Source organism: Anoplophora glabripennis, unplaced genomic scaffold, assembly GCF_000390285.2.
Source record: "Anoplophora glabripennis isolate ALB-LARVAE unplaced genomic scaffold, Agla_2.0 scaffold385, whole genome shotgun sequence".
NCBI lineage: Eukaryota > Metazoa > Arthropoda > Insecta > Coleoptera > Cerambycidae > Anoplophora > Anoplophora glabripennis.
In genome coordinates, this window is record NW_019416539.1 from 402460 (window position 1) to 426347 (window position 23888).

At 32.0% G+C, this 23888-nt stretch overlaps 1 protein-coding gene across 2 annotated transcripts in view; it reads left to right on the forward strand.

Annotated features, from left to right (window-relative positions):
• Window positions 1-23888, forward strand: part of LOC108909544 (rootletin) — an 89270-nt gene that overhangs the window by 9162 nt on the left and 56220 nt on the right. For both annotated transcript variants that reach the window (XM_018713919.1, XM_018713920.1), the window contains exon 2: window positions 3454-3624. The gene's annotated coding sequence lies outside the window, so the exon portion shown is untranslated. The remainder of the gene's footprint in view (window positions 1-3453; window positions 3625-23888) is intronic.

Genomic DNA, 23888 nt, shown 5'->3' on the forward strand with positions numbered 1-23888 from the left:
GTCGGGAAGTCGGCAAAACCCGACTTATTTTGCAAGAGAGGCCCCCAAACTGCTACGAGGTGCCAAAAGTATAAGAAAATTTTGTGTAAATTCTTGATATATTGCCACCGAAAATTGAAAAGAAAAAAGGACATAGAAATGAAAATTGAATGAAATTTAATACAGCTTTCTTTAAGCCAAAAAAAGATCAGTGTCCCGTGTGTAGTGCCTATAAGAATACAGATCCCGAGAAGAGAACAGAAAGAATGGAAGATGATTGTAATAATCATAATTTGAACAAAATCGCGGTTCGAAATCTGAAAGACATTGATAAAGAATTGTCGAAAAATGATAAATCTCTAATAACAACATGCTTTTATTTGCAGAAGGTGTTAGTAACTCCCAAGTCAGAAGTCAGCGATTTTTATTATAAAAGTAAAATCGCAACATACAACTTTACAATTTATGATTTAGGCAGCAATCAAGGCTATTGCTATGCATGAGCAAATATCGACGAGAGGACCGGATGAAATTGGAAGTTGTTTATGGATCTTTTTAAAAAGTGTTAAAGAAAATGGCATACGAAAGGTTATTCTTTAATCCGACCATTGCGATGGTCAAAACCGTAATCGTTTTGTTTTTACGATGTTTGCTTATGCATCAATGACTTTGGATTTGGAAATAACACACCATTTTCTTGAAATTGGCCACACGCAGAATGAAAATGACAGCATGCATGCTGTGATTGAAGTTGCAAAAAAACGACACTCTGCTATATACACTCCTGATCAGTGGATTAATCTAATAAAAATGGCCAAAGTTACTGCCCCAGAGTACAAAGTAAAAGAAATGTCTCAAGAAGATTTTGTAACTTTTAAACCAATGGTAAAGAAACAAAACTGGAAAAAGATATTACTGGAGAGGCTGTAAAAATCAGCAAAATCAGAGCAGTCCACTGCGATCCAAAGTCTCCCAATAAAATATTTTCTGTGTATAATTTTGGAGAAAATCATAAAGTACTAGACTTGCAAACAAAAAACACACGCAAACGGGAAGAATATCAATTTCCAAGATTGTATCAAGGTTTGCTGCCAATTGACGGTAAAAATTAAGCGGTCTTTTGGGTCTGTGTAAGGCTAATTTGATACCACCGATGTATCATGGATTTTACAACTCCCTTCGACATGCTAGTAAGACTGACCACCAGGAAGAAAGTAATATTGACCAAGATGACTCTGACTGAATCGTAATAAATTTTGCTTTTATGTCATTATTGATTATTAACAATTATTTTTTTTTATCTAAAAATAGAAAATGTTTAATTTGTCTGCACCTTATTAGTGTAGCAAGTTGTTTCTCAATAAAAATTTTGACGACGAAAGTTGTAGTAACTCATTCAAAATTCATTTTTTTCTTATCCTAAACTATGTTATTTAAATCATTCTTCAATAATTAATTAAGACCTAAGCAATAATTACTATGTTAAAGAAGAACGATTTAGCTCTTGTAATAAAAAAATAACGAACAATATTATTTTCTCAACTATTCAAATGCAATTATCTCACAATCAGTATAACTAAATTTGAGATTCGACAGTTTTCCTTGGGAGAGTCGATATGCATCCTAATAACAGACAAAACCAAATAGGCCCCGATTTCTATTTTTCCCGACGGCCCCTGAAAGAGCCAGACCGGGCCTGATATTTCATCCAATATTGTTGGTGTCTGACTTTTAGAAAAGTACCTATTGAGTTGACTAATAAAAATTCACTCTGATGAGTAAATAGATAATAAAAATAGAAAATAATATAATATAAAAATGATTGAGACGTAATGTTCTCTCAGTGTAAATTAACTACCAAAAATTTACACTGATAGAACAATTTTTCTGGTAAGGAATTAATAATCATTCACAAATCTTTTAATTAACGTTTTTGTAGTCAGAAATAAATAAATTTGTTTGAGAATGATACATATTTTCTTTTATACAAAGATAATAAAATATGCTAAATTTTTTTTAATTAAATTAATTGATTTATAAAAATTGTGAACGGAAAAGTGATTGCAAATATTGTCCCAGAAGCTTTTTTGTTTCCCGGAAATAGTTAATTTTATCGACTTAGAGCAAGAGAACTTTTTTAAACTAGGGCCTCTCAGAATTTCGATTTTTTTTTCGTAGGTGTAATTTTTTACCAATACCAATGTAGAAAATTTAAAAAAATCTTTCAACTGAGAAACAAAGTTTTATCATTTAACTTCTCCAAGCTCCAAGAAATTAACCGATTGGTGCTATGGATTGACCAGCACCAGTCGACTCCAATCTCATTGAGTATGAAGACGACATTCAAAAACTTTTTTGAACCATAGATGCTGGGTGTAATTCGAAAGAGAAGTAAAAATATCGTATTTAAATTAATTGAAAGTATTATTTATTCCTATACAAAAAAAAAATAAAACTTTATGGGCGCTGAACTTGTTTTTTATTAAATGTTAATCAAAGTTGTATTGACACAAAGCATTTTTTGAGAAGCTATAAATTGTAAATAATTAGAGTATAAAGTATATATTTGTATTTATAATGTAGCAATAAGGTACTAAAATTATTTTAGTGTTGCGTTAATTAAAGCAATAACTTTGAGGTTATGTGTAACTCCATTAATTCGGGTGAGATATAATCTACAAAGTATATGCCATATCTTAAATGTCCCTGTTACTCAATGCCTATTGGCGTAGATTGGCCTTACTAATTTGTTGGTACTATCACTGGTACCGCACTGGCGGAACTTTTCACTAATGATATTGTGAGAAAAAATTCCTCTGCGGACTATATACCCTCTCCAGCATTGAATTAAATCCGCAATATCTAGTAGACAAAATTATTTATCAGATGTAGCAACAAACGATTTAGCTGTTTGAATGTCTATCTACCGACACGTTTTGAGTGTGAGTGAGTTATAACCTATATGCCATATCTTAAATCACATTTAAATTATTATTTTCGGGAAACTATGTAAATCTTTAAATTATAGAATACCCACATCACAGAATACAAAAAGCGATAATAACTGCATCTTTACCAAATCCAAATTAAGTTTGTACATATGTTGCATCTACTAAAAATTGAGATAAGTTAAGATTCAAATGAGATCATTCAACCAATGATTTCCTATGAAAGATATTTTTTTCCAAAATTACCTTTTTAAGACATAATCAAAGATATCCGTTTTAACACTATCTATAATTGTGTTAGTCTGCAGTGACTTAATATCTCTATAAATAAATAAACTGATTAAACACTTGCGACTGCCAAGTAAATGAAAACATTTGAGCAAACAATGGAAATTCATTGGTTGAAGTGTAAGTATGTACTTCATTCATCGATTTCGAAAAAATTCATAGCGATAGGACTCTCTCATCGCGGAAAAGAAATTTTTGTGCAGTTAATCAGACAGCTAATAATTCAATTCTGATCCAGATATGCTGGCCAGTACGGCAGACTGGGCTGGCTATGGCTGTGGCGGTATCTGGTGATCCTCAGACCCCTGGACTATGCCCCGAGGGTCACATGATATTGCAATCTGCTGCAGTCCGGGGTCAGACATGTTCTCTGCAACTCCCCACCACCGCTAAGTTGTGCGAATAGTTGGTAAGTATAATTTTTTGAATTTTTCAAGAAAGCGCAGCGAACGGCCGATGAAATTTCACCCGGCAACAAACGTATAACGTTTTGCCAGAAGCTCGGTTTTAACACCCTCTGGGATAAAGTGACACTTTTAATCCCTCAAAAACAAAACAATAAAATGCATTATTATAAATAATATAGCATCTAGATTTAATACTTTTAACCTCTGACCATAGGCGCCGGCATCCAAATCCCCAGGGCTCTGGGTGGTCGAAGACTCAGAGCGATATTACTTTCAGCGGTTTCAAACTAATAGGGACATCTTTATTTATAGAAAGTGAAACACAGATAATATTTGTAATTTTTGCACAACAAACAGGTAAAAACTTTTTTGTCGCTTTTTTTATTTTCGGTTTTCTCGTTAAAAATATGTATATTCATTTTATTTACAGGAGATGTCCGGAAACTAGGGCAAGACTCTTTTTTGAAAACTCAAAATTGGCGGAGCCAAATAGAAAATTTTATAAATAAATAAAAATCATAAATGTCAAGGTCAAATGTAAAGGTCTTCTTCAAAGTCAATAACAATAACTATAGGCATTTAATAAACGAAGCAGGATTTTAACATTTAACGTTTAAAATTAAAACTGTTTTGTAGGTACAGTTGTAAGAATTGAAATCTACCAAATTGTCTTTATTTACATTGATTATTATTAAATATTTTACCAGAAATAGAACTGAAAGTTTTTTTCTCAGAAGGGATTATTATTGACATAAGAAAGATGGCCTTTTTGTAAAATTTATTATCGACCTTTAATATAAAATTTGATTTTCTGAAAAAGTCAAATTTCTTGTCATTATAAGTCAGATAAATCTGTTAGGGATTATGTGATCTTTTTTGTAAATAGGACCGCTCCTTCAATATTTTGTTCATTGTTTTCGGACAGCCATTATATTTGTAATTAAAATAAATGCAATTTTTGAAAAATGAAAAACATTTTTTGTGCATCTGTCACATCACTATTCGGGATGTCTACTCATAAAGAAATTCACAAATCCACATTTCTTGGTTCGAAAACATTCATAACATGATAATGAGTGAATATAAATTTAAATTGTGCATCGTACGAGTAAACTGAAAATAGTGAGAAACTAATTTGTGACTTATTTAAATATTTCCAATTTAATTTGCAACATCATTAAACCCAACTGTTGCAGTTTTTTATTATTTTTTTAATATGTTTATTTTTATAAATTCGCGGAGAAATATATTTGAAAAAAATATTTTGTAATCCGATTATAAGATCCACTTCTTATTTGTGGAAGGGCGAAATGGGCGGTGACTATTAGACGCCTTCATTATAATCATTTTTCTCTATCGCACGGATTTCTATGGCCGATGAACCATGGGGACTTTCCGACCCTGTATATGTATTTATTTATCTGTGTGAATCTGCAGTCTAGACTACATAAATTCGTGTTAGATATTTATACATATTTATATAATTTAGGTTAGATAAGCGAATTTTGCTATTTTTCCGATTTTTTAATGAACTTTTACTTGTTTATTGCATAAAAGCAATAAAACTTGAAATAAAATGAAAGTTTGTAGACCTCGATGTAAAAACTACAGAGTAATACAATAAATATTATTTAGCGAAGCTTAAAAATGTCCTTTTGAATACTGTTTGTGGTTCTAGAATTATTCTTAGCAAAACACATTTTCATGTCCAATGTTTAAATTACCCATTTTTTTTCAAGAGTTCAAATTGAATTTGTTAAATTCGAATCAATAATACCTCCGTACTTTGTAACTATAATAATTAACAACAATAGTACATAGATAGATAGATAGATAGATAGATAGATAGATAGATAGATAGATAGATAGATAGATAGATAGATAGATAGATAGATAGATAGATAGATAGATAGATAGATAGATAGATAGATAGATAGATAGATAGATAGATAGATAGATAGATAGATAGATAGAATTATAAAATTAAAAAAAACTGTGGCTCAGCATTTTACTTATCGTAGAATTGCAAGCCACTGTGATTGGAAAAAAGAAAATGTTGTTTATACTTATAAGTATCAAATGTTAATCTGGTTAAGAACATTATAAACATTTATATTAATTATTCAAAATAATAATTCATGAAAACGGACCACGGGAATAAATCGTAATTAAGAAAGTAAATGTTTATAATCTGCTTCGTAAGTAGTGTTTTTCGAACATAATGACAAGCTATGGAAATTCTGAAAAGTAATAATAAACAAAACCCGCAAAAAAATAAGTTTTTTATTTATATATTCGCAGAAGGTAATTATAATAATCTCAGTAATTATTATTGATTTCTTTTTCCTTAACTCACGGTGTTAAATTTTAATGAGACGTTGGTTTTATAAACATTCCACCACCAAAAAAAGTTTCGACACAATTGCATTGACATTTTTCGACCTCAAATCCGGGTTATACATTTTAATTGTAATGTAAGTATAAACAAATAAGTGAATATCTTCGGCGACTTAAATAAATGCATTAATTAACGAAAATCGCTTTTTTTATCGATCACATGCATAATTATAGCAAAAATAACTTTCTTAATTACGATTTATTCTCGGTATCTTTACGGCCTTTTACCCTAACCGAATTATGTAAAAATCACGATGTTTTTTAATGTCCGATGGGTGACAAATGTAACGGGATCAATACTAAAAATAAGTACTTAATATTGGAGTCCTGTATTGGATTAATATCAATAGGTACGACAATTAATATAAAGAAATTGTGGGTGCTGTCGCTTTTAGTAGTTTTGTAAACGTGGTATGAGTAAAACAACGCAAATTTTTCCAAATTATGTAGTTCAAGCAACTCACCTTCGTATAACAAAGTGCCGGTGTTGTAATTAATTTATTTATTATCGATAAAAATATATGCCAGGAAATTACCTGTAATTAACTGTGACTAATTTTGCAGTGTATCCAGTGTATTATGTTCAATTTTTTTGCTTTATTTGGATTTGTATATTAAAATTCGATGCGTAGAATATGAATATTACAATTTTCTTTAAGGTTGTAAAAAATAAAAAAATGTTCGATTCATTTTCCGCAAGCTCACAGAAAACCATTGCAGAAGTTAATGGATTGTAAGGTAACTCTTGGTAGTTGACAATGAACACAGGTTTATTATATGTCCAACACTGTAGAAGTTACTAAGAATACTAAAAATAATATTATGTATTTTGCAATAATTTTCTTGTTACTACAGGAGTTGAAGAGCGTATATTATTCGAGAGAAAATAGATTGTCAATTGCGGACAACTGAATTAGGCCAATTTGTTTGTGACAAAAATACTAGTATCAAACGGACTGTGCCATCATATAAAAGACTGTCTGTAGATTTCTACTACAATTTACCATTAATTAATTTTTTATAAACATTTTTATGCAAAAATAACGCATTTTTAAAAAATTTTTGCATATAAAACCTAAACTAACGAAGCAATCTGAATGCTATAAAGAGACAGTTAATAGGACGAGAGGTCGATAGATCCGATCGGATAATTAGACACGAAGAAAACCCTACAAAAGTAGTGAATTATATGTAATTTAAATATACACACAGCAGTCGCTGTCGGACCATTAGTTATGGCACAATTGCAATTTGAATTTTTTTGTGCACTCTTTTGCAAAAATTCTGTATGCTTTGGAGGTGGTCCGATTTTAATTTTTCAATCGGATTTTAAAAGTAGAAGAATAATACTACAAAACGTATATTCCAATTTTCCGATAAAATAATGCGAAATAGGTGAAAAATTCCTCCAAACATGCTCAAAAACGGCCGAGCGCGCGTACACGGTCGAGTAGTGTGGAAAGGTCGTAGACCAACCAATAGAGCGAAAAAAGAGGCTGTTTTTACACTTAAATATTACAGCAAATTACATGTATTTTCTTTTGAAAAATACTTAGTAAATGAAAACCCAAGTAATTTCCCCAGCAAAGTCGTGAACAATTTTTTTTAAACGATAAAAACTGCAAAAAATTTCATTATTTTGTTTTTTTATAATATTTCGAAAAATAATGATGGAATCGTCTTACTCTCAATAGGACTTTTGTAGAGAATAAAAAAACTATCAAATGTTTTTTTGTGTGATCCGATCGGTTCATTTTTTACAGAGAAAATCCGGAAAAACCTTTAAAATAAACCTTTTTTTGAAAAATTCATAACTTCGTCAAATTTGAAGCTAGAAAAACAATCTTGCGGAAAATGACAGATAATAATATGTGGTTTAATCGTGTGCAAGACGGCTTCTGTTTGGGTTTTATTGTTTAAAAAAAAATTGTTCACGGCTTTGCTGGGAAAATCAAGTATTTTTCAAAAGGTAATACATGAAATTTGCTGTAATATTTAAGTGTGCCAAAAAATCTCTATTGGTGGGCCTATCGGAAGATGAGGGGCAGTGGATATATCGGTATACAATTTTGAATGTTCGTTCGGAAGTGGAGTAAAGATTTTATTATTGTACGGAAGCGGAGGGAAACCAATTTGAATATTTAGTAAAATAACATTCTTTCATTCATTGATATTTTGTCTTATTCTTTAAGTGATGATTTTATTGTAATATCCAAACCAAAATTTAAAAAGCCGTATGACGCCGTGAGCAAAATTGCAAAAGCTTTAAAATGAGGTGTCACTCAACATAGAGTGCCATTTAAAGTTTAAGTGTATTTTACGCCCCTGCCTAAGGGGTAGCTTCCAAGACACCAAAACTTACTCCATCACGTGTCCCTCTTGAAAACAAAATCGACGTGTTTCTAGTTTTTTTTGTTTTTTTTTTTAATTCCGATATTTTCCATGTGGGAAGTTTTAATTGGAACACCCTGTATAAAGTTAAAATTCAATTAGATTAGGATACCTATACTGATGTCTCCGTAACTGAGAAGTACAGTAAAAAATTGACTGTAAATAAGGCAACATAACACTTGCGGTTTTTCCAAACCTCTATCAACAAAAAAAAATAATAAATAGAAATAACAAAAAGAAAACAAAAGGATTCTTTTATGTCTTCTTAGCGACCTCTAGTTTTAGATAAAGCATTAGGCGTATGTCCATTTTTTACTCCAAAAACTCCTCTGTATCAAATTCCATTATCATCTTTATAGGCGACAGACATTTTTTTAAGACGCCTAATTTTAATTAAGCAAAATTATTCCGAGGTAACTTGATCTAAATTGGCAACCCTTGAAGTATAACCCATTCATTTAGAACATCCTGTACATGCAAAGTAATGTATTAGACTGTTACATTGCCTATTTACCTGAACAAAATTTAGTTAACAGTTATTTTTCTCAAATTATCAAGAACGGCTATAAATTTACGTGTCAGACATACAAGGTTTTTTGTTATTAAGATAACCTACATTTATAATTTTACTAGGTACAAGTTTTTAATTACTTTGCTAAGTAAACCGACAAAAATAATTATACAAAAGTAGATACCTATATTTAGAGACAAAGTCTATTGTGTTTAATTTTAAATTTGATCTGTTGTTTTCCTAATTTAATGATAGTGTTAGTCATTTTATTACATATGAATAATTTAAGTGAATACCCCATTAAAGCAAAATGAAAGTTAAAATTAATAGATAACAATAACACAATAACGTATTGAACTATCCTCAATTGTTGTAAATTATATAAGAGGCTGTCTATTAGGTACAGTTTTTTGGTTTTTTTTTTTTTGAGAATATAATTGCGAGTAAATTTTATTAAATAGCATGGAGTTTGAAGCAACGTAAATTAATAGCTTTTCTTGACACAATATAAAATACCTTTCTACAGATAGGTATTCTTAAAAAAAACTCCTCAAAGGCCCAATTTTAGCTCCACTTCTTTGAGACGTTCAACCTCGTGTTTATATGTACATACCTTGTAAAGATTTAAAAATAAAATAGTTTTATTTGTTTTATTTACACTGTTGACTTAAAAGTACCTTTTAATTAGAGATTTCGAAAACCCCTTCCCTCTTTCCTCATTTTTTTCTCTGTGTAGGGTTTGGCATGAGTTTTTAAAGTTCATTCGGTTCAGAAGTCATTGTTCGCAGACAGATAAGCGAATCACCTGTTCCCCCTAGTCTAGTAACCTGCTTGCGGTGGTAACAGCGAGCAAAACCATTTAGTGTCAGGGTCGGTTTAGGAATTTTGATATATCCATTTTATTGTGTAAGGTTTAAAAATGCTTAATGCCATTTTTTAACCGCATTGGACTATAGGAAGGCTGTATAAAGAAGAAATGCTATTCAGAAGAGAAATATTACATGTTAAAAATATATTTGCGTTTTTATCTTAGAAATATTTTCAATTACTCCGTAAGAAAATTTGAACTTATTTTCACTCAATTTCACTCAATAAGACATCAATTTCTGTCCAACCGATTGAGTCAAGTTTTCCTCTATTAGTATGAGTAGGTGTACAACTAAAATTTTATGAGCGAAACTATCAGTTTTAATTCAAATATTATCAAAAATGTGTAAAATTATGAAAATGCCCAATATTGACTGAAAATGTACTCAATAATTTCGCTCAATTGATTCACTCGGCTTTCACTCAGATATTTACAGTATACGAGATCAATTAGAAATTATTTTGTAACTGGAAGATATACATAAGGTTTCTTAATTCGACTATCAAACATCTACAGAGTGTTTCTTGGTCAAAATTAGAAAAACAAAAATATGAAGTTGCGTAGAATGCACTTTTGTGTTGAGGAAGTTGGAAGTTCTGTGTTTGTAGCACAAGAATAACAAAAAAAATAAATCGCAGTTTTCAATTGTCTAAGCTTGGCAGTCACGTAACTTGTAAACATTTATGAAAGCTCTATATATGCATATCAGGAATATTTAAAAATTTATTAACTGAGTAGCGACAGAAAGTTAATAAAAATGATTTTATTTTCTTCTTTAAACTAGGACCATTCAAAATTATATTAGTTGCCAAAATATTATACAAACTAAAATTTAATGAATTTTGTTTAATTAGCCTATATCCTATAATATGGTTACGAATCAGGAAAAGGGAAGATATATTTTTTCTTGAAAATATCAACCGAAATTCACTTACCCAATTTTCAAAGTATTCAGACGCGTTGAAATTCCAAGGATCCTAGTTATAGTGTTTTCCAATATTTGCGCCACTTGTCGACAAATTTTTGTACCATAATTAGTTCAGTTATTGGCTCAATTTACGTGAAGCATCTTAAGATATATTTAAATAAATGCAGTTTTAATTCTCTAAAGGACTTTTAAAAAATCAAACTGCGCCAATTATTTTTTGTACATTTGACACATTACGTGGTATTTAAATTGTATTTTTACAATGACTGCTCACTGCTCGCTAAAATTAAAGTGATCATATTTTGATAATGATGCATGGGACCCATACGGTTTTAAGGGAATGATTTCCAAGCCCACACATAGAACTGATAAATGTAAAGTTATTTTTTTAATTTTTGCAAAATAATGTCATGTAAATGTAAAATGCCGTACTATAAGATCGATGGGTCTAAGTTTCCTAAGTCAAACATCCACAGATATATTTCAGAAAATGTGATATTTTTCTCTAAATTCAACACCCTTTATCTCGAAAACAGTGTGAACTTCGACCCACGTTCATATGAAACTTTTTGCTTACAATAATTTGTTATATCCCTTTGCAGAGTCACCGTGTATAAAAATAAAGTGTACAGATAAAAATTATTCTTTATGTATATTTCCTTATAATCCAAATATACACGGTGTCCCAGAATAACGTGTATATTTAGGTTAGTTCATATATTCAAAATCACTGCGTTAGACTGCTAGATGGCCTCGAAATTCGTAAATTTTTTTTGAATTTTGTAAATAACTGGAATGCGTATTAATCGATTTTGGTTATTTTTGGAGTGTGGACTTTTGCTTTCAATCTACAAATTTTGGTGTTATACATAGTGTTTTTTAAAACATAAAACTCCTACAAAATTTATACTTATATGGTGATAATATCCGTTCATAACTTTTTCGTATTTCGGGCAATAGTGAGAACTATATTTTATTTGGAAGTTTTTGGACCTCTTGTAAAATTTTAATTAAATGAGCGGTTTGGGCACAAAAAATATTTTTTCATTATCTTGCCACCCATATTACAATACTTAACAAAGTGCTAGTAGTTTGATCTTTAAGTCATTGTACCCTGCCAATTCTTAATGAATGTTTACTACGATAAGATATACAAGTTACTTTATTTTTCGATATGAATACACACACATACGACGAATTAGAGTTATTTACAATGTGCCTAATTTTATTGAAATAATTCGTAAAAACAATCAAATACAATAAAAAATGTTGGAGATAAAAGTAACAAAGTTGGTGTTAAATTTAATACAACTTATTATAAATATTGTTGAAAATGACCACCGTTGGTTAATTCGGCGAAGAAAGTTAAAGGACACTATTTTTTTAAACATTTATGGCATTTTGAATATGCCTCCACAACTCTTCTCTAGTGTTAGATGTGGAAGCATACGCATACACTGTTGGTTTCATAGTGCCTCAAAGATAACAGTCGCAAGGTGTTAAATCTGGTGAACGTTCAGACCAGTTAACAGGAGCATTATCCCCTCTACCGATCCATCGACGGGGGAATCTTTGGTTCATATACTACCGGACATTTACAGTGTAATGTGGTGGAGCACTTTCATACATAAACCATATATTAGCTTTGAGTAATAACGACACATCTTCCAATAACTCGGGTTTTGCAAAAATTCTAAATAAATTTCCCCATTCAGTCTACTGGGTAGAATAACAGCACCAATAATAATGCTATCAATGATTCCAAACCAAACATTGATACGAAATTTATGCTGATAATGTTTCACTTTGACAGCATGTGGATTTTCTTGAGCATACACACACATGTTCATTGCGAATATTTATTATTCCACTTCCGATAAAAGAAAATTACAGTCAACCTACAAAATTAAAGCCTACTAGCACTTTGTTAAGTATTGTAATATGGGAGGATTGGGAGACAAGATAATGTATACATTAAAAAAAAATATTTGTTTGTATTATTGCCTGAAACAGAAAAAAGTTATGAACGGATATTATCACCATACATCAACTTTGCAGGAGTTGTAAGTTTAAAAAACACTATATAACACCAAATGTGTAGATTAAAAGCAAAAGTCCACACCCCAAAAATAATCAAAATCGAATAATACATATTCGAGTTATTACAAAATCTAAAAAAAATGCACGAACTTTGAGGGCATCTAACGGACAAACGAAGCGATTTCGGATATAGGTGAATTAGCCGAAATCTTTTATTTTAAGTCTACGAATCTGTGATCTTCTGTTGTACACGTTATTCTGGGACACCCTCTATGAGTATTTTGTAATATTTTTCAATACAGTGTCGATGTCGATGAGCTTGAAAAAACAACAGCTATTCGGAGACGAATTTAATTCTTTTGCACATAGGTTTAGAAAACCACGGTTTTATGCAAGAATGATTATAATTGTATAATTAGTAAATAGGAGGTTTTATTAAATGATAAAAGGAATGAAATCCAACCAATTGTATTGTATCTACAAATTAAACGTCACATAGGAGGTTTTTCACGCTCAATGACGGTATGATCCTTTCTCATTTATTCCAGGAAGAATTAAGGATATTTAATTATTTTGTGAATTTAATTGTTTATCTCAGCTGTAGGTGTCCGCTTTCATTCGAGATATTTCCCGTTGGTAGAGTCATAAATAACGAGAACTTCCCCAGAGTAATAAATTTGGCCCCAAAGTCAAACCTCCTTCCTAGTGACATCGCATAATAAACGTTCCGTTCCAAAAAACAATAACTCTCCCGATCAGCTTGGCAATAACTCGGATATCCGTCACACGACTACCAAAATAACAGCGCTCGTAAATATTGACAAAACTGGCGGACTATTAAAGACGCGTAGCCGTAATTGTTATGGACTCTTTTCCGTATTTTGTTATATAGCGCGGCAGGGCTTATGATAACGTCGGATATTGGGCCTCCCGGGCGGCTGGCACGATCGGCTCCGGGACCGGAATGGGGATGAACCACATATCGAACGAGATTTATCCGGAGATAGGGCACACAGGGCCGGCTCAAGCCCAAGGGATGCAAATTCAAGCAGGCCACAACCCATCAACAATTACGTTACGTTTTAAACTAAAAGAAAATATTCACATGAAGGTTTAAACAATTTTAAAGCCGTCCTTGGTACGGCAGCCAGCTGTATCTTTGATTTCGAAGCTGCCGCGCGCCGCAGTGCGAAAGAGCTGTTGGCGGTTTTGGCGTTTAAATTTTGTGTTCGAAAATGCTGAAATTTACGTATTCAAATCTCATTAACACAAAAATTAAACAAATAAACGAATTACTTACTATTTCCATGTGTTAATAAACATGCTTCTAAACGACGGTCAAAATTCTGTCACCAAAAACAACTCACTACACATTCACTGAACACGGGGCTGAAAATCATTGTTATTTAATGCCTGAACCCTTTGTACATGATAAGAATGTAATAATTGTTCCAGTAGTCCACGCCACACAGTAGCTTCTGTTAATGTCAGGTAGACATTCCCGGTATAACGTAACCTTCGAAGTGCTTTTTGCACTGTTCTACTGTTAAGTTGTCGTCTATATACAAACAACAAGTCTCATTTAAGTTATTCTTGATCAGAAAACATTTAATAAGCCGGCTAAGTATGTAATACTGACACACAACTAAAGAACACTGACCTGTCATCAAATTTGCTTGATTGTGGAAGTCTCTAGAACGTCAACCAATTACAGAAGAGCTTCAAACAAGTAGCGAGTCCGAAACATTCCGACCCGTGCACGTGCACAAGATGCACAGGGCCGGTTTACATTTATGGTTAATTTTCTTAATTAATTTTCCCCAAAACATATGCATTTAGATTATCAGTTGCTTAATAAAAGTTGCTATTTTTTTATTTAAAAAGTTTCAAAATCCCGCATTGCCCGAAAAAAAATCTGGCAACGCTGCTATATATGGTTCAAATTTCAAATTTTTTTTGTGTCTATGTTTTCTTAATATCGGTTTCCAAAATCTATTTCATTTATTTCGATACTAGTATTTTGCCATTGTATACACAAGGTGTCTGATGTAGCCCCAAAAGTAAAAGTCTATTGGATTTAAATCTGAAGTACGAAGTGGCCATGGATTGTCACTGTCTCGTCCATGCTATCGGATAATTAGGGGAGAGGGGGGAGGACCTCCAACATGTAAATACCACATGTCAATCATGTCATGACATGACGAATATTTAATGGTATATCCTCCAGTTGGAATAAATTGTTACGAAAAAAGCTCAAATAATATTTTGCGTTTTCGTATTTTCAAAAATTGTAGATTTCAAGTCGATATGATATAAACCTACCAAATTTTTACACTGTCAGGAGTATCATGTCATAACAAACACATTTATTATTTTTTAAGGAAAATTTTCGCAAAGAAACAGAACCACCTCCACCTCCACTATATTTTTAGGTCAGATGCTAATATTCTAGCAAAATAATACACGATATTAGATATAAGAGGTTATCACTAAATTAATACTAACTTTTTTGTGTATTGTATCGCTATTATTTTTTCGCCAAATTGATCATCAATGTATAACCTTTACCTAACCTTACTTTTGAGAGCAAACCAAGTTCACCTGACGGGTTGATTTGAGATATGTTCTTAAAATAAACTGTAAAAACAATCGTTGCTACTAGCATACGCATCTGTGTATTCGTATTTAATTTTCACCAAACAGATGTTACGACATATTTAAGTAAATAATAAGATAACAAAATGTAGTTCTGGTATGAACTGGATTGTAGTGACACCAGTTCAGAGACCTGCATAGAAAATATTTAAACACGACATATTTCAATCTAGTAATTTATTAAATAAGTTTAGTATTTTTCCGAAAATAAAAATTATCTCGACAGTCCAAATAGTTTTAAATTTTTGTAGTTTAAACTATATCAAATTTACATTGCGAAGATTTATTGGATTTAGAACATTAGAGTAATTTTAAAAAGCATCTATTTTATTATTATCTCACATTTTTTTTATTCTATTTTAAAAGTACTAAGCAAATTCAAAAAGTTAATTTAAAAAAAAGTTGTTAAAAGAAGCCAGCAATTTTTTTGATATTGTGATGGTGTTATACGGACCGTGGGGCCTACAAAGCTAAAATATTTTCAAGGTCATCGTACTTTCGGTTATACCGGAAATCGATACTAACTTTCTTATTTTAAATGGAACTCCCTGTATATTATTGTATTTTTGGAAAGAGCATATGTTTTTAAGTTGAAAACATATAGCCACACTCCATACTTAGGATTGACCGTTTCCGAGATATTTTGATTTTTAAGCAAAAATTGACAGATGCAGACTATCAGCAAAATTTAGTTTTTCCGGAAATATAAGTTTATTTTTTTGTTCAAATTGGACATTTTGTAGAGGAAGACCTAATATATCGTATTTGACATGAAAATTTTCCAGTTTTTATACAGGGTGGTCAAAAAAAATTATCGAATATGAAGTTCAGAAAATGTGGAAAACTCGAAATTTTTAAATGGAAACCCCAATTTTTTTTAACGTATTCGCATTCCGTACTAAAATTAAGAGTAACTTTGTTAAAGTTTCCCTATACCTAAACCCAGTGGTTTACATTTTATTTACAAATAAACATTTCCCTTTTCTTAAAATGATGTTTCCATTTGTTTCGCACATTTTAGGTTAGCCGTGACAGGTAAGTAACAATGAACATGACAACTGTCACAGGTTTTTAATTGTCAAATTTATTTACTCCCTTCTGGGTCGCTGCTCTAATAGAATCCGGTGATATATGCTATTTTATTTGGGACACTAAAAAATAGTGTGTATGGTACTCCAGTAATAACAAAGGAAAATTGTATGCATAGAGTAAGGCAAGTATTTGAGCATCTATCACCGGATTCTATTAGAGCGCGACGCACGAGGAACTAATCCGAAGGTATGAAAAACGTTTAGAAGTTGAAGAGAAAGACATTTTGAACATTTATTAAAATATTTTTTTTAATTATCATTTTTCTAATTTGTTTGAATGAGCTGTGTACACTTTTAAAATCGTGTAAAAAAATTACAATAAACAATAAATCGTCAAATGTGATCAAATGGGATAAATAGAACCTGTTCTACTCTCTGTTCATTTGGGACGAATTATGTAAAAAACCATGTAAACATCACATACACTGTGCAGTAATTGAGTGATTGTATTTTTCCTTTTTTGTAACTACAGTTAGTTTTTTCAAGATAGTGCTATTGTAAATAGTTTACAGTTTTACGGAACAAAGCCTTACGGGAAAAGAGACATCTCTGTACTATTATTCGGTATTATATTGACATGGAAATAAAAAATTGGACTACTTCTATAAAAACATAGATAATTAAATAGTCATAATATCAAATATTTCAAAATTTAATACACTAATTAACGACCGGCGCTTGTTTTTAAGATATTGGTTTGACAATTTAAGGAAATCGTGACCGCTAATAAGTAGTCCCCTTATCCGTCTCATATCCTTGGAAAATGACCCTCATATCATGACCTTTGACCCAATTACAATCATCGGCGTGATGTGTGTTGAGGAGAGGCCTCACCTCCGAATTTTATGATAATCCACGTGATTTAGAGAGTACTTACGGGTTGTCTGAGTCAACATTTATTTGCAACATCGCGTAATGTATGAAAAGTTTTGGTGCCGGCATCCACCATTTTCGAGAAGATTCATTCATTTCATAAAAAGGATGATTCATGAATATGCCAAAGAGGTATGCGATTTAGGGCAGTGTTTTTTACATGATTTTTTTAATTAACGCCTTCGCTTGCAGCAAACTATTTTGTCTTCTAATGGTCTATACAGGGTGTCCGGTAAGTACCTCCTAATCTCTCGGGAGTGTATAAGGGAGGTCAAAATAAAACTAGTCCTTCCTATAATTTTTTTTCCTAATGTGCCCCCTAACGGAGTTATGGGGGGTCAAAGGGGTACCTAGAAATTAACGTTTAGGGTTATAACTTTGAAACCACCCTGTATATTTTAATAAAATTTTCGTACGTTGTATTACACATGGAGCTCTACGATTTGATGCTAAAATCAACTTTTTGCTATTATCAGGTGTCCAGAAACGGACTGGCCCTATCACAATTTTTCTCAAAATTTTGACAGAAGTAATTTTATCAAACTGAAAATATTATTATTAGATACTCTGAAGGTTTTTCTTTAAAAATGGTACTCTTTATTTATTTCGAAAAAATGAACGGTTTGCGAGATAAATCGGTTTTGAAAAAAATTGGTAACAAATACAACAATTAAAATTTATTTTTTTTACATATTATTTCATGCATTTAATTTCTTTAACTTTATCAAGTCCAGAAATCTTTGAACGGGTTGGCTATACTTTATGAGCAAGTAGTGACCAATTAAAAATAACATTTGAAAAATAACTTACTTACAAGACATGCAACAAAGAACATTCAACAATGAACAAAGGTACCTAAATGTTACTTCGGTAGATGTTCAAAATGAGCACCCCGTACTTCAATGCACTTTCTAATCCTACGAATGTTTTCCCGGTGCACTTGAAATAATATTCCGTGATTATTGCGGAGATGGTCACAGTTCTGTGTTAGCCTCAGCAGAAGTTCCTCTCTACTATTTACGGGTGTTGAATAAACGTTATTTTTTAAATGACCCCACAGAAAAAAGTCTAATGGGTTTAGGTCGGGCGACCTAGGTGGCCATAATACAGGTCCGCCTCGACCTATCCATCGATCACCAAAAACATTCGTCAGATGTTGACGTACTAAACGATCAAAGTGGGGTGGTGCACCGTCATGCATGTACCACATTTCAGTTCTTATTTGAAGGGGCACTTCTTCTAACAAAATATTTAGATTTTCCTCTAAAAATTGCAAATAAAGAGCACCATTAAGTCTTTGCTCCAGAATAAATGGACCAATCAAATGATTCCCGATAATGCCAGCCCACACATTCACCATAAACCTTTGTTGGTAGCGAGTTTGAACTAAAGCGTGAGGGTTTTCTTCATCCCAGACATGTAGATTATGCGAATTAATTATGCCGTCTCTTGTAAAACCTGCTTCATCGGTGAACAAAATAGATGTACCAAAATTATGATTCCGAATATGATGCTGTAAAAACCAATTGGCGTATTGAAGTCTTTTTGGATAATCATCTGGAGACATAGCATGTACTTTTTGGATGTGGTACGGGTAAAGCAATTGTTCTTTCAGAGTTTCATGTACAGCCCATTTTGTAACATTGTTTTGCGCCGCAAGCTTCCTTATGCTATTTGAAGGATTATTAGCAACGTCTTCCAATATTTGTTCCTCTACATGAGGGTCTCGTACTCTCCTCGGGGCTCCTGCTCCACCACGGCGTGGCAAAAAGCTTCCTAAATAAAGGATTCGGAAGAAATTAGTTTCACTAACGTTTTTCACTATTTTTTTTTACCTGTTTCTCTTAAACTACGATCAACTCTTTCAAAAGTTTTTGGACTCGGCAAATGTCGACCCGGAAACCTTTCCTCATAAAGTCTTCTTGCCTCCACGGAGTTGCATAATGCTTCCCCATAAATTAGGTGCATATCAGCATATTCTGCACAGGAATATTCTTCCATTTTTAAATGTTATTTCTAACGGCTTAAAACGAATACCACAATAAAATTGAATTTTTATTCTGTCACGCGCCTTTGACAAGTACTTTAAAATCAACAGGGTCTAACAACGAAAACAATAGAAAAGAACTCCATGGAGACAAGAGCAATAATAATTTGTAGATGTATTTTGGTCATAGATGTTGATTTTACAAGAAACGGCATTATTCATTCCCTTAATTCACCACCAGTAAATGTTTATGGTGAATCTGTAGGCTGGCACTAGCGGGAATGATTTTATTGTAAAAAAATAAATTTTAATTGTTGTTGTATTTGTTACCAATTTTTTTCAAAACCGATTTATCTCGCAAACCGTTCATTTTTTCGAAATAAATAAAGAGTACCATTTTTAAAGAAAAACCTTCAGAGTATCTAATAATAATATTTTCAGTTTGATAAAATTACTTCTGTCAAAATTTTGAGAAAAATTGTGATAGGGCCAGTCCGTTTCTGGACACCTGATAATAGCAAAAAGTTGATTTTAGCATCAAATCGTAGAGCTCCATGTGTAATACAACGTACGAAAATTTTATTAAAATATACAGGGTGGTTTCAAAGTTATAACCCTAAACGTTAATTTCTAGGTACCCCTTTGACCCCCCATAACTCCGTTAGGGGGCACATTAGGAAAAAAAAATTATAGGAAGGACTAGTTTTATTTTGACCTCCCCTATACACTCCCGAGAGATTAGGAGGTACTTACCGGACACCCTGTATAGTGGGTTTCTTCTCTCTTTTTACCTCTCACCTTACATTCTATTTTCAACATCCAACAGTATTCCGCCTTCATTTTCAAGTCTCACTTTGGTACTTTTTCCTCATTTCCTTTAAATCTTGGTGGAATCTTCACCTTCATCTTCGCTGTAGTTACTTAAATTATCTCAGTTTCATTAATTTTCAATACAAAATCTTCACCATGCAACCTTTTTGAATTTAAGGTCCATCATATATATCCTCATTCAGTTTAACAAACATGATCGGGGAAATGTTCTTCCAAGTACAAATAACATTCGCTTTCTTTGTCTAAAGGCTTAACGAATTATTTCATTACTCCAAGTTTTATGAGCAGTGGAGGAAACTGAACCTTGAATGGATGGATTGTGCTTAAGTAACGTCACAAGATCCTGAATCAAATCTCCTCGATTATGCCAAATTTTTTGCTCATACCGGTTCTTCTTATCTCTGCTATCCCATAGACACAGAAAACAGGGATACATACCCAGTATATCCTGATTGCCTTCTCAAGATAATAGTAATGATTTTGAAATCCCCACAAATTCGCCGCTTTGAATATATTCAGAGGTAAAAAAGAAAAAATGAAACCTATAAATCTTTTGAATACAAAAAAGTTCGTTACAAACGAAAACGTAAATTAAAAAAAATACTGAATATCATTCCTATATCATTGGTTCGAAAATATGGGGGTAGGCTTATGGAATCCAGTATATCGACCAGCTTTTCCAATGATGTTACAATCCTTAAGCATTGGCTTAACAATAACAGGGTCTGATCAAAATAGCAAAACCCCATTTTTGAACTGCTATCTGTGATATTGTAGAGTTCCCACTTTCTAAAGAAAAGACCGAAAACTTCCCTGTAAACGTTTATATATTTTATAATAGTCACTTTAGGACATCCTTTATATCCAAACAGCTCCTGTTAATTTATGACGGTTTTCATAATGTGGCAAATAAAATTAAGCAATTAGTGAATTGTTGATGTTTTATAACTTAAAAATATAATCCTATTTACAAATATGTATACATAATCTGGATGATAAGGTTCTGACTAATAATGATAATATTAATAATAATTTATTTTAACTTGGATCGATTACGAATTGGTATGACAACAAAAGTAATTTAGCACATTTAATTTGTAGGAATATTCCTCTTAAATTACCAGAAAATGCTAATAGTGATCAATAAAACTTATTAGGGAGTTTTAATATTTTACATACAAATATCGATATTGGACGGCATGGATTAACAAGGTTTGCAGTCCGTACAATATTTGTTGAGATAGAATTCCAATAAAATAATAAGCCAATAAAGTACTGTTATCGGAACTACAGTTACAATTTGGATGCGTGCCTTGAACTTTTCCACGTTATTTTCAGAATATTAAATATATACACAGGGTGATCCATTAACGGTACCGAAAATATTTTCAAGTTTTAATTTCACCGCTAGAGGGCGCAACTGCTATAGTGTTACAGAAAGTTGTCGTTTTTTCCAAGTTTCGCTTATAGGTATAATCTAAGTTGAAAATACACTTTCTAGATACACTGTTAAACCCTTCATAAATTTTGTTTAAACTTTTTTTTTATTATTACCATAGCAATGCCAGTATGAAGGAAATTTTTAAATTGTCGTAATTTCTAAATGCCTTAATCGATTTCAAGAAACGACAGCTCATTTTAAAGAACTATTAATAAAATTTATTTTTATATGGGAATAAAAATATTATTTTCCTGCGCAACGGTAGACTACGCTAATCAGAAAAGTTTTGTAATAGTCTCCATTTATTAAAAAAAAAAAAACAAATGCAACGATATAGGTTTTTTTCCATGGCTTGATAGACCATTCATAAAGAGAAACAAATAGGTACACAAACCGGAGGTCGATATCTTTTTTTCGTTTTCAAGTTATTACTAAGATAGTGAAGTTGTGCTAGAACATCCCCCTTTATTTACTTCTCTAAATAACATTGAAATAGTCTCCAATACAAAATTAAATGTAAACTGTACCAAGCTTGTCCTTAAAAAGGTACTTGCTTTATTTTAAAAATTTTTTGGTAACTACAATGTTTAATTTTTTTATCCAATACTTATATAATGATACTATAATTTATTTGTTTTTAAAGGAATAATGTGGCCTATAAGTCACTAGTGAGTTATAAGTCATAAGTCACTAGTAAGTTATGACATAACCCACTAGTGACTTATAGAAATCATAAAAAGACAAATGTTTGGTTTATTTTTCTAGTTTTTATTAGAAAACCAATTTGAAACAGTAATAAGTCAACAAATAACCTAAAATGCTACAAACTTACAATCTACCTACTTATTAATATTAACATTAATATTTATGGTAAAGCCGTAATTTGATGCCAAAGTATTATCGGAATCATTTTGTGATTGTGGTCAATTTATAGAACAGGTTGCCCCTTTGCTTGTGCTTGCTTCAGGAGTCTGCACCCCTTGTATCTTTTTAGCAATATCAATTTTGCTGGAAATTGACTCTTCTACATAAACTTCTGCCACGATAGATAACTTCCATCCACCGTAGAATTTGAGTGTTGTAATATCCCCTCCAGCATTGACCAAAAGAGTTGCAGATGCGCGACGCAAACAAGCCAAAAATCGCGCAACTACATTAGGGACTTTTGATAGCTTATTAATACCAACACATTGACGTGTGCATTTTCCCTTTTGAAAATTGTAAAAGAACCTTTTATGCTACACATTTTGAGGCCTTAGCTTAGAATATTTTCTAATTAATTCAATTGGATTATCACAAAATCCCTCATTTAACACAACGAAGCTTCTTAGTTTGTTCGTTTTAGTATTTGAAATCATGATGTGGATATACTGCCCTTTGTCCTCTATAATTTCACCCCTACTTTGATTTTCCAATCTTGAAATTCCTTCAGTTCTTTGTTGTATATTATAGACTTTGATTTCTCCGAAAAGATGCCTGCAGTAGCCGCATTAGCTTTTTCTAAAATTTCAGATGGAATTTCCACATTTTCATTTTTTCAGTGTTGGTTTTACGATTTCAACGTGATATCAACTCAAAAAATATTGTTTGTTTACTGACACAGTTTAGGTTGACATTCGCATCCTTTCTAATATTTAAAAATACAATCATTTTGTTAAATTACTATTTCTGACATTGACAACTTGAAATTTTAAGTTACTTTTATTTATTATTAAAGTGTTGGATAAAATTTTGTATGGCACTCGTGTGTTACGTCATATAAGTCACTTGGGAAGAATTTTCCAGCGTGACTTATACAGGGTAGCCCATCGAAAACGTACCGCAAGGCATTACAGGGTAGTAATGAACTTTTCGGCAAAATCCAAAAACAGGTCAAATTTGTTTCTGAGGGGGACAACTTTTGGCTCAAAAAGCATACCAAAATCTTCAACCCCCTAAGTGGGGGTGCTATCCCCTAAATTTTTTCAAATGGGAATTGGGGTCAAGTGGGGGGTCATTAGAAAGGGCTTTTAATTCTCTATACATCGATTCTTACTTTTTGAAAATCGATTCATTATTTTAGAAAATATGCAGCTTTGAAAATACGAACAATATTTTTGACGAGAAATGCGAAAATCGATTTAATTTTACTTCAAAACTTACGGTATTAGTCAAGTAAATGCTGAAAATGTTGTCCGCCAACTTGCATACAATGATACAGGTTGTCTTCAAACCGTTGTCGAACATTCTGGAGCACTTGCGGTGTTACTTCGC